We start from the raw sequence: 12,169 nt of genomic DNA, 5'->3' as shown, positions 1-12,169 counted from the left end.
CAACAGGACAATGACCGCAAACACACCTCCAGGCTGTGTAAGGGCTATTTGACCAAGAAGGAGAGTGATGGGGTGCTACGCCAGATGACCTGGCCTCCACAGTCACCAGACCTGAACCCAATCGAGATGGTTTGGGGTGAGCTGGACCGCAAAGTGAAGGCAAAAGGGCCAACAAGTGCTAAGCATCTCTGGGAACTCCTTAAAGATTGTTGGAAGACCATTTCCGGTGACTACCTCTTGAATCTCATCAAGAGAATGCCAAGAGTGTGCAAAGCAGTCGTCAAAGGTGTGTCCAAACTTTTGGTCTGTTCTGTACATGATAATAATAAGTTGAGAAAGAACCCCTTGTTCAGAAAGACAGTCAAGTTTATAATGATGGTCACATGCTGGAATCTGCTACAGCCACTGCAAGCAATGAACATGACAATTCACAGCAAGGCGCCCGACAATTAATCAGAACTGTAAATATAATTGGTACTTATAAAGTAATTGGTGTAACCTGCTTCTCAGAGGATGTAATGAATCAGGAACACATTTCCTCTTTCACTTCCCGAAATACAATCATACACATGAAAAATACTTTCCCAGGTTTGCTGGAATAGCAAGGCCATGCCACAAAAAAGAGAAAGGGAAATTCTTGGTTTCCAAAGGGAAACATGTAAAACAATGAAAAAAGACTTTAAAAATGTTACATCCTACCACAAGTCACATTGTGTCTAAAAATGCAGCATTGAACTGAATGTGAAATTCATTTACATGTTTTGCTATGGAAAGTGAACAGTTGTGCCAATTAACTCTTTCAGAATCTCAGTTAAAAGCTGTTATTAATTTAATTGTTTAAAAGGATCTTCTGAAAAGATTATGACCCCGATTCTTTAAGATCTTCCGGCCGGTCTTGATGACGGATGGTGTGGAGTGCCAAGCTCCTGATTCATTAAGAGGCTCGTACCTCTTAAAGGGGATATCCGGGACTTTATTAAAAACAAAAAATGTGGCTAAGCACTATCAGGCAGGCAATTGCAACTTACCTGTCTGTTGTGCACAGCGTCGTTCTTTCCCGGCACAGAGCGGTCATAGACCTCTCCTACCGGAAATCTGAAGCCATTGCTGATGTCACGTCTACTGAGCAAAGGCTTCTTTCCTGCTTTGCTCTGTCAACGGGGTGGGACTGCCGATGTCACCCTGATTGACAGCCGGATCCCCGCTGCCTAACTGGGAGAGCCGGCGGTCAATCAGAATGACGTCTAAAGTCACGCCCCATTGCATCGCAGATGCAGCTGAATCCCCAGCAGGAGTGGACCGCTCTGTGCCAGGGAACAACGGTGTCGGGCACAACAGGTAGGTAAGTTGCAATTGCCTGCCTGTTAGTGCCTAGCCCCTTTTTTTTTCTCCTAAAGTCCTGGATATATCCTTTAATGAATCAGGAGTGTCTGATTAGTGGCGTGGGCCTCTTTGTGTGTCTCTCCACAAATCTTACTTCAGTCCCTGCTGCAGTAAGATTTTTGGCATTGAGAAAGCAGCCACTGGTCCTAAATTGTGTAAGAGGAGGTCACCAAGCCCCTGTCCCACCCCAGCTCCACCCACTGTCAAAACTGCAAAAATGTGTAAAAAATAACTTTCACATAAAGCGCTTTGAAAAGTCGCAAAATTTTAGCTCAGCCACAAGTTGAGACACAATTTTGCGACTTTTTAAAGCTTTTTATGCCAGAATTCTGGCATTAAAACTTTGATGAATTGGGCCCAATACATATTTCACAGATACAGTATTTTTATTTTAGAGCCCATGCATACAAAGAAATACTATACAAAATAAATCTAATTAAAAAATTATTTGTAATACTTTAGTACAATAAATGTATGTGCATATGATGTCTTTTTCAGGTGGGTCTACTCCAAAACCTGCTTGAAAAAGAGCTAAAGAAATGCTAAAAAGAATGAACAGATGCACAAAGTAAAAATGACTTGCTGTGCATATGTTCAATTTTTTGAGCTGCTTTTAACTGCTTCAGGTCTCCAAAGCTGCAAAGTGGTTCAAAGAAATGACCTGACCATTCTTCAGGCAGCTTCATCTGTGATGCCAGTCCCTATTTTATTTATAGTCCCAAAATCAAAAGTAAATGCATAGCACTTCACCAAGCATATAATAACCCCCACAAAGGATATGGTATTCAATCCCAGGATGAAACTGGATTTATGACAAAATTCTTAATATTAAAAATATAATTTTATTGATAAAATACTTAAAAAATCCATAAAATGACGAGGGGAAGGAAAAAGAATAAATAAGGCCTTTCTTACATAGAAATGTTTTGTAAAGGACATCTAAAGCGCCAAATTCAGGACATTTATACCCAGCCTCAGGATTGCCTGAAAATACCCTCAAATTGGTTATTTTGGATTGGTTTTCCTAACGCACTTTTTTTGTGGTCTACTTTAGGGGATTGTCTCAGCAAAATTGGTACTGTGGGTAGGTATGACAATATTTGCCTCTTTGCAGCCCTAACTTGATTTATATCTGGTTGTTACTCTTTGTCTTGTTAAGAAGAGCTACATTGTGAGATTGCTTAAAATTAGTGTTAAGAGTTAAAGCGCACCTGTCAGCAGGATTGTGCTTAGTAAACCATGTACACTGTTAGGTGGGCGACACTACACTGAGTAAAATGATACCTTTGTTGATGAAATCCGTCCTGTGGTTCTATTATCATCTTTATTTTAATTTCTGCCATAATGATATGCTCGTGCTCTGGGACGGGACTTTAAGGAGGGTCTGTAACTGGTGCTCTCATTATGTATACCTATCTCTGGCCTCTGACAGGTCACTATGCTTTCAGTAACCTGCCTACTATTTTAAATACTGACTTTGTAATTTCTGTGGCAAAGTGAAAATTTACATTCCACAAAATGTCCGCCGCCCACGCATGCGCAGTAGCATCTTTCAGTTGCCGAGATATGCCACTGCTCACGGGCGGGCGCCATTTTGCTTTTGGAAAAAGAATTTGGGTGCAGTAATATGGCGCCACGCATGCACAGTAGCATCTCTCGGCAATCAAGAAATGCTACTGCGCAAGCGCGGTGGTGGGGGCCTAATTGCTGCAGGCAAATTTCTTTTTCCTCCAGCAAAATGGCACCTACCCGTTCGCAGTAGTAGAATTTGTTTGTTATGCTGTGGAAATGCCTTGCACACGTGTCTTCTCTCATCTCCAAGGCATCAGCTCACAATTTAGAACAATCACAATGCTGCTTCACAAAGGTAAAATAGAAATTGGATGAACTAGGTATTCTTTCCAAATGCATAATGTAGGTAAAGCATCAAATATTCAGCAATATAGTATTGAGATGATCGGTTGACACACTAGACACATTTCAAGTCCTCCCATGTCTATTTTTCAATAATTAATTATTCCTGTTTCATTCTATCACTTATTTGGGTTTTCCCTCCCCTTGTTGTCTGAGTTCGATACTTTTCAAGCAGAACTACAATACCAGAATTAAGATTTTAATAAAATAAATAAACTACTTTTTACTACGCAGAATTCTTTTAAAGGTAATAGAAATCATTTTTTCAAAACTGGAAGAACAGAAAACAAATGTAAACGTTGTTTAGATTATGACCTGCTGCTGTAAGTTGCTTACACTCATCCATTTTTCTGCAAATGCCAACACAGGTATGACTTACTCTTCAGGTGATGCATGGTTAGAGGGGTTGTCCTGCCTTGAGATACAAGTCTGCATTCGCCCTATGTGGCTTATCTGTTGCTGCCGACATGAGCTGGTGGGCACGTGAGGACAAGTATATGATTATCATTTATGGGGTCACATGCCAAATAGACGTGCGTGGCCTAGCTCAATACAAGTGAATTGGGAGAGGCCGGAATGTGGCCAAAAGTTGGCAAATCACATACTTGAGGTCACATGACTGCCGCTCCCAGTATTTGGCACTGGAGAATCCTCACAGCGTGCAGTGAGCGCACTGTGAGGATTCACAAGTCTGCAGTCACATAGAGTGACTGCAGACTTGTACCCCAAGTCTTATCCTTCCAAATTATAACTGGGATAAATCGAGCATCAATATGGATGATATTCAAGATATGTGTCTGGTGATCTGCATATAAATCCATCTGTTAATAATTGGAGTGATTATACATATGTACAGTTTTTATAGGACAACATTTTTATTTATATAATTTTTGCTTGTTCAATTTTTAGTATAATATTTTTTTTACCAACTGGATCCATTTTGAGCATTTATTTATATTTTGTATCAATTCATTTGCTGGCTTTTAATGCAACCTACTTACTGTTCTGGTGTGATTAGGATCTGAGTATTGCCTGGATTCCTCTAGCTACTTATACATAACTGTATTTTTGGCTTTCAAATGAGTTCTTCAATTAGGAATCAAATAAATGCAAAAAAAATCATTTAAAATTTACAAGGCATGAAAGGTACACCAACCATATAATCGCACTCAGCAAAGATGTAGTGCCAAATAGAAGTAATAATCTGCAGTACAAGTGCCCCATATGCAGTGGAATTCCTTCAGGAGGTCTAGCGGTGATAGCAAAGTGAGTGTAAATGATTAGCCTTAAATACTCTAGTTGACCCTAATCAATAGTATGACTTTTTCTGATTTCGTCTGGGTTTGATTCGGCCAACTTCATCAGTGGGCAACAAATTCAATTAGAGTCCAGTAACAAACCATAGTAATTAGTAGTGTGCATATTATTATGTTGGTTGGATATACAGCAGCACATGTGCGCCTTAAGGGTTAGTGGGTAGGCATGAATACTTCCTTCATTTATCATGCCATCTAGCCTTCAATTGTTAATAACATTACAAGCATTTTCTTAAATCAAAACAATATTGGATTTTTTACCAATGAATCTGCTGTGCTGTTTATTAATCTAACAGTAATCTATTCACCTCCAGGAGGGCTCTTCCAGAATTTCTACCATATTGAGTGCATTAGTGCTTAAAAATCAATTATATACTCTTGAGGTTTTTCCATTGCCTGCTAATGTATAAAAATAGCCATGGAAAATTGAATTCATTCTGCATTTAATAAAATATTGCATTGAAGTTAATGTTTTAAAATTAAGTGGATGGATACATTTCTTTTGTTTCTCTATAACTATCATGTCTTTAATCAACATCTTGAATTCTATTATGCAATATTCGGGTCTGTAGTTATCTGTCTTTTACAGGTCCTTTTAGGTCATTTTTCTAAAGCATTGAGGTCTTGTGAGGAAAGTTTAATAAAACATAAATAAATGTCCTGACTCCAGATGAGCAGATTTCATAACGTTTACCTGCGGTACATTTACCATAGGCAAACAACTGCTTTTAAGATGCCTTCAAAATGTGACTATCTGCCTTCCTGTCCACACAGATGGCAGTTAGAACTCAACCACCGGCAAAATAGTGTTGCAATGATTTGACCTGAATACATGGTTCAATGAGGGAAAGGGCCATTACCAAAAAGTCATTGAAATGATAGATGCATTAGTATACTATTCAAACTATGTTATAGTACTTACTGGAGTTGAGCAATATTGCGAGTGGAATTGAATTCTACTCAAATTGTACAAAAATCTGCACTTGCAAAAATGTGGATCTTTTGTAATTCACTTCCGCACAGATTCAGCAAAATGGTGACCATTTTCCTGAACTGCAAAAGGAAATCAAATGTTAAAAAATGAAAAAAAAAATCTCTAGAACCTCCGCATCACTTGTCTGGCTCTAGCCGCAACTTTAGATCGCTACTGCTTGAGCTGAAATCCTGGGGTCTCTCACGCTTGGCCAGGACTTCCGGCTTTGATGAGGCTGAGAGGATTCTGTGCAAGCTTGCAAAAAGTCACTGTGTGATGATGTCATAGCTTGCGCCGTGACCTTATGTGCACATGCACAGTACACTCCCGGGCCTGATTTCAGTGTCACCGGTAGTGATCTGAAGATGAGGCAAGGACTGGATGGGTATTGGTCAGGAGCGGTAGGGCCATAATGGTGAGCGGTGAAGTGAGTATAAAGATTATTTACATTTTTTTATATTTTACTCATAATAAGGGATAATAAATTCACAGAGAGTAACTTCTCTATGGATAGAGATTTACGGGTAATTCCACATAAACAGGCAAATACGAATTTTACCTGACCTGCTCATATTTAGTATTGGTCCTTTACTTTTTCAAATTTTATGTTTGATATTGAATATTATTAAAAATTTTAATAAAATCTTAAATATTTTGTGCTTAATATTGAAAAAACATTATTGGCAAAACATTTGATACTGTACCTTTTAATAGCCATGTATTAAAAAGCATGAGTAATGTGTTCTCAAATTCAGCAGTGGGCTACTGCAAGAATGTATGTTAGACTCAATTCTATTTAATCTCATTCTTAATAACCTTGTGGGTGGGGCTAAAAAAGTGTCACTTTGTACTGATGATACAAAAGTATCTATAGGATATTTATAGAGGTTGTCAGTTTAGTCAATGGCAGGAAATGCTGAAAATAGCAAAATAAGCAATAACTATTTGTTGACAACCTTGCTACTGCAGCCAATCACTGGCCTCATTGCTTGTGACAAGGTAGACGGCATGAGACCACTGCATCTATTGGCAACCTGTTTCTCATACAATATTACTGAAACAACAGAAAAATGTAGATTAGCTGGCATTATGAACAAGAACATGACAGATACATTTTAATGTTTTTAAATACTTCTCAAAAAAATAAAGGGAACACTTAAACAACAGAATATAACTCCAAGTAAATCAAACTTCTGTGAAATCAAACTGTCCACTTAGGAAGCAACACTGATTGACAATCAATTTCACATGCTGTTGTGCAAATGGAATAGACAATAGATGGAAATTATTGGCAATTATCAAGACACCTTCAATAAAGGAGTTGTTCTGCAGGTGGGGACCACAGACCACATCTCAGTGCCAATGCTTTCTGGCTGATGTTTTGGGCACTTTTGAATGTTGGTTGTGCTTTCACACTTGTGGTAGCATGAGACGGACTCTACAAACGACAAAAGTTGCTCAGGTAGTGCAGCTCATCCAGGATGGCACATCAATGCGAGCTGTGGCAAGAAGGTTTGCTGTGTCTGTCAGCATAGTGTCCAGAGGCTGGAGCCGCTACCAGGAGACAGGCCAGTACGCCAGGAGACGTGGAGGGGGCCGTAGGAGGGAAACAACCCAGCAGCAGGACCGCTACCTCCGCCTTTGTGCAAGGAAGAACAGGAGGAGCACTGTCAGAGCCCTGCAAAATGACCTCCAGCAGGCCGCAAATGTGCATGTGTCTGCACAAACGGTTAGAAACCGACTGCATGAGGGTGGTATGAGGGCATGATGTCCACAGATGGGGGTTGTGCTCACAGCCCAACACCGTGCAGGACGCTTAGCATTTGCCACGGAACACCAGGATTGACAAAGTCGCCACTGGCGCCCTGTGCTCTTCACAGATGAAAGCAGGTTCACACTGAGCACATGTGACAGATGTGAGAGGGTCTGGAGACGCCGTGGAGAGTGATCTGCTGCCTGCAACATCCTTCAGCATGACCGGTTTGGCAGTGGGTCAGTAATGGTTTGGGGTGGCATTTCCTTTGAGGGCCGCACAGCCCTCCATGTGCTCGCCAGAGGTAGCCTGACTGCCATTAGGTACCGAGATGAGATCCTGAGACCCTTGAGAGACCATATGCTGGTGCGGTTGACCCTGGGTTCCTCCTAATGCAGGACAATGCCAGACCTCATGTGGCTGGAGTGTGTCAGCAGTTCCTGCAAGATGAAGGCATTGAAGCTATGGACTGGCCCGACCGTTCCCCAGACTTGAATTCGATTGAGCACATCTGGGACATCATGTCTCGCTCCATCCACCAACGTCACGTTGCCCCACAGACTGTCCAGGAGTTGGCGGATGCTTTATTCCAGGTCTGGGAGGAGATCCCACAGACCATCCTCAACCTCATCAGGAGCATGCCCAGGTGTTGTAGGGAGGTCATACAGACACGTGGAGGCCACACACAATACTGAGCCTCATTGTGACTTGTTTTAAGGACATTTAATCAAAGTTGGATCAGCCTGTAGTGTGTTTTTCCACTTTAATTTTGGGCGTGACTCCAAATCCAGGCCTCCATTGGTTAATAAATTTGATTTTCATTGATGATTTTTGTGTGATTTTGTTGTCAGCACATTCAACTTTGTACAGAACAAAGTATTCAATGAGAATATTTCATTCATTCAGATCTAGGATGTGTTATTTGAGTGTTCCCTTTATTTTTTTGAGCAGTGTATAAAATAATGTACCTATGCCCAAACATTACTGAATATATTAAACTAAACTGAAAGAAATGATCTGGAATATAAGTTGGTATACAAGCAACGTGTAAGACGATGTTCACAATGGCCATCAAACAGACAAAATCTAAGATAAAAACAAAATGAACATACAGGCGCATCTCACTAAATTAGAATATCATCAAAAAGTTAATTTATTTCAGTTCTTCAATACAAAAAGTGAAACTCATATATTATATAGAGTCATTACAAAGTGATCTAATATTTCAAGTGTTTATTTCTATTAATGTTGATGATTATGGCTTACAGCCAATGAAAACACAAAAGTCATTATCTCAGTAAATTAGAATACTTTATAACAATAGCTTGAAAAATATTTTTAAAATTCAAAATATTGGCCTACTGAAATGTATGTTCAGTAAATGCACTCAATACTTTGTTGTGGCTCCTTTTGCATTAATTACTGCATCAATGCAGCATGGCATGGAGGTGATCAACCTGTGGCACTGCTGAGGTGTTATAAAAGCCCAGTTTGCTTTGATAGCAGCCTTCAACTCGTCTGCATTGTTGGGTCTGGTGTCTCTCATCTTCCTCTTGACAATATGTAACGGGTCTGGGAGGCGGAACCTCTGAGCTACTATACAAGGGGGCAGTCCTTGTAAGGGAGCGGGTGGCGACCAGGCAGGCAGTCACAGCAGGTGACCGGGACAGTCTCTAGAAGAACGGGCAGGAGGTCACGGCAAGTGACCGGGGCAGTCTCTGGAAGAACGGGCAGATGGTCACGGCAAGTGACCGGGGCAGTCTCTGGGTGAACGGGCAGATGGTCACGGCAAGTGACCGGGGCAGTCTCTGGGTGAACGGGCAGATGGTCACGGCAAGTGACCGGGGCAGTCTCTGGGTGAACGGGCAGATGGTCACGGCAAGTGACCGGGGCAGTCTCTGGGTGAACGGGCAGATGGTCACGGCAAGTGACCGGGGCAGTCTCTGGGTAAAGGGTTGGTACGACCTGTGGCGGCTGATGGTAGACGTGAGCTCCCAGGTGAGCAGGCGAGAGTCTCTGGATAAACGGGTGGTCACAGCATGTGACGGCGGAGCCTCCAGGAAGACCAACAGACAGGCGGCAGATGAGCGCTCCCAGGTGAGCGGGCAGAAGTCTCTGGACAGGCGGGTGGTCACAGCACGTGACGGCAGAGCCTCCAGGTAGGCTAGCAGACAGGCAGCAGATGAGCGCTCCCAGGTGAGCGGGCAGGAGTCTCTGGACAGGCAGGTGGTCACAGCACGTGACGGCAGAGCCTCCAGGTAGGCTAGCAGGCAGGTAGCCGATGTGCGCTCCCAGGTGAGCGGGCAAGCTGGTCCTTAGACAGACTGACAGCAGTAGTAAGGCAGACCGTCGGACCTCAGGCTAGCAGGCAGGTAGCAGAATATCAGGCAGGAATAAGACAGAAAGCTGGCAGGAATCTGGCAGGAATCTGGCAGGTAACTGGCAACGGGACCTGAGGGCTGAAGCAGAGTAGTGAACAGTGCAACAACATTGCTCGGGCACCTCCATTTTGGAGGAGGTGCCTTATATATGGTGAAGTCCTCCGGCCATTGGCCGGGGACTCCTTAGGACGGCGCGCGCGGCCCCTTTAAGAGGGAGGGAGCGCGCGCGCGCCCTAAGCACAGTGGCCGGGAAGGAGCGCGCGCTGCCAGCAGAGCGGGAGGAGGACGCCGGGCTCGGAGCAGAGAGGTGAGGGGAACAGCGTCCCTGCCTAGCAGAGGGCAGGGACGCCGACGCTACAGTACCCCCCCTTTAGGCCCCCCCTTTTTTAGGCCAGACAGAAATCTAGCAAGGATGAGAGGGGCATGGATGTTCTCCCGGGGCTCCCACGTTCTCTCTTCAGGACCGAACCCCTTCCAATCTACTAGAAAAAAGGTCTTCCCTCTTACCCTTTTGGTGGCCAGAATGTTCTCTACCTCAAATTCGTTTTCAGCGGAAACCGGAGCAGGAGGCGTGCCTGTAGACTTGGAAAAAGAGTTAAGTACCACAGGTTTGAAGAGAGATACATGGAAGGAGTTAGGGATCCGCAAGTTGGCCGGGAGTTTCAATTTATAGGCCACCGGGTTGATCTGACTGATGAACTCCAGAGGACCGATGAACCGAGGCCCTAACTTATAGGAAGGAATCTTGAGCCGGACATACTTGGACGAGAGCCAGACCTTATCCCCTGGACGGAATTGAGGAGGATCCAGACGTTTTTTGTCAGCATGTCTTTTCATACGCTCGGATGACAGAAGGAGTGCGGACCGGGTACTCTCCCATGTGGAGGAAAATTTGTTAACAAGAGATTCCGCAGCCGGATTGTCCACCGAGGTGGAGACGGGAAACGGGATCCGAGGATGCTGACCGAAGACTACAAAAAACGGGGATTTGGAGGAAGATTTGCTCTCGTGATTGTTGTACGAGAATTCGGCCCATGGCAGGAGATCCACCCAGTCAGAATGGTGGGCATTAACGAAGTGCCGGAGGTAACAGGTCAGGATCTGATTGATCCGCTCCACTTGACCATTAGACTGTGGGTGGTAAGCGGAGGAGAAGTCCAGGGTGACGTCTAGCAATTTACAAGTGGCTCTCCAGAAACGAGAAGTGAACTGTACCCCACGATCCGACACGATGTGACGGGGCAGGCCATGAAGACGGAAGATGTGGCGGATAAAGTCTTTAGCCAGCTCGGGTGCAGACGGGAGGCCTGGCAGGGGAATGAAGTGAGCCATCTTGGAAAAGCGGTCAGCGACCACCCAAATGACCGTACAACCGGCAGAGACGGGAAGATCAGTTATGAAGTCCATCGCTATATGCTGCCAGGGGGCAGCAGGTACTGGCAGAGGAAGAAGGCGACCGGCTGGCAGGTGTCTCGGAACTTTGTTGCGGGCACAGGACACACAGGCAGAAACAAAGTCTATTACATCCTTGCGCAGGTTAGGCCACCAGTAGTGCCGGGAAATAAGCTGGGGGGTCTTTTTCTGACCGGCGTGGCCAGCTAGTTTAGACGAATGACCCCAGTGTAGGATCTTCTCCCGATCAGGTACCGATACGAACGTCTTACCGGGAGGGAGATGATTTAGACTCACGGGAGTCACCTGCATTACTCTGGCGGGATCGATGATATGTTTAGGTTCTTCCTCGAGATCAGATACCAGAAAGGATCGGGACAAGGCGTCTGCTTTGATGTTCTTGTCAGCCGGGCGAAAATGTAGAACAAAATCAAAGCGAGCAAAAAACAAGGACCACCGGGCTTGGCGCGGATTAAGTCTCTGGGCATGCTGGAGATAAGCCAAGTTCTTGTGGTCAGTGTAAATTATTACCGAATGAAGAGCCCCCTCGAGTAGGTAACGCCACTCCTCCAATGCCAGTTTGATGGCCAATAACTCTCGGTCTCCTATGGAATAATTGCGCTCAGAAGAGGAGAAGAGTTTGGAGAAGAAGCCGCAAGTTACCATCCTCCCGGAAGAAGATTTTTGAGTAAGTACAGCTCCGGCTCCAGAGGAGGAGGCGTCAACCTCCAGAAAGAACTGCTTGTTGCCGTCCGGACGATGCAGCACCGGGGCGGAAGAGAAGGCCTGTTTTAAGGAAAGAAAGGCCTCCTCTGCTTCGGGCGGCCACTCTTTGGGATTAGTACCCTTACGGGTGAGCGCGGAAATTGGGGCAGTCCGGGAAGAGAAGTGCGGTATGAAGAGGCGGTAGTAGTTGGCGAAGCCCAGGAACCGCTGAATGGCCTTCAACCCCTCCGGTCGGGGCCATTTCTCGATGGCAGACAGTTTCTCTGGATCCATTCGTAGGCCGGTCTGAGAAATAATGTAGCCCAAAAACGGAAGCGAGGTCTGCTCAAAG

Source organism: Phyllobates terribilis, unplaced genomic scaffold (assembly GCF_046119375.1).
Source record: "Phyllobates terribilis strain yellow unplaced genomic scaffold, ASM4611937v1 Scaffold_1__5_contigs__length_1240528914, whole genome shotgun sequence".
Taxonomy (NCBI): Eukaryota; Metazoa; Chordata; class Amphibia; order Anura; family Dendrobatidae; genus Phyllobates; species Phyllobates terribilis.
This window is presented reverse-complemented; position numbering follows the sequence as displayed.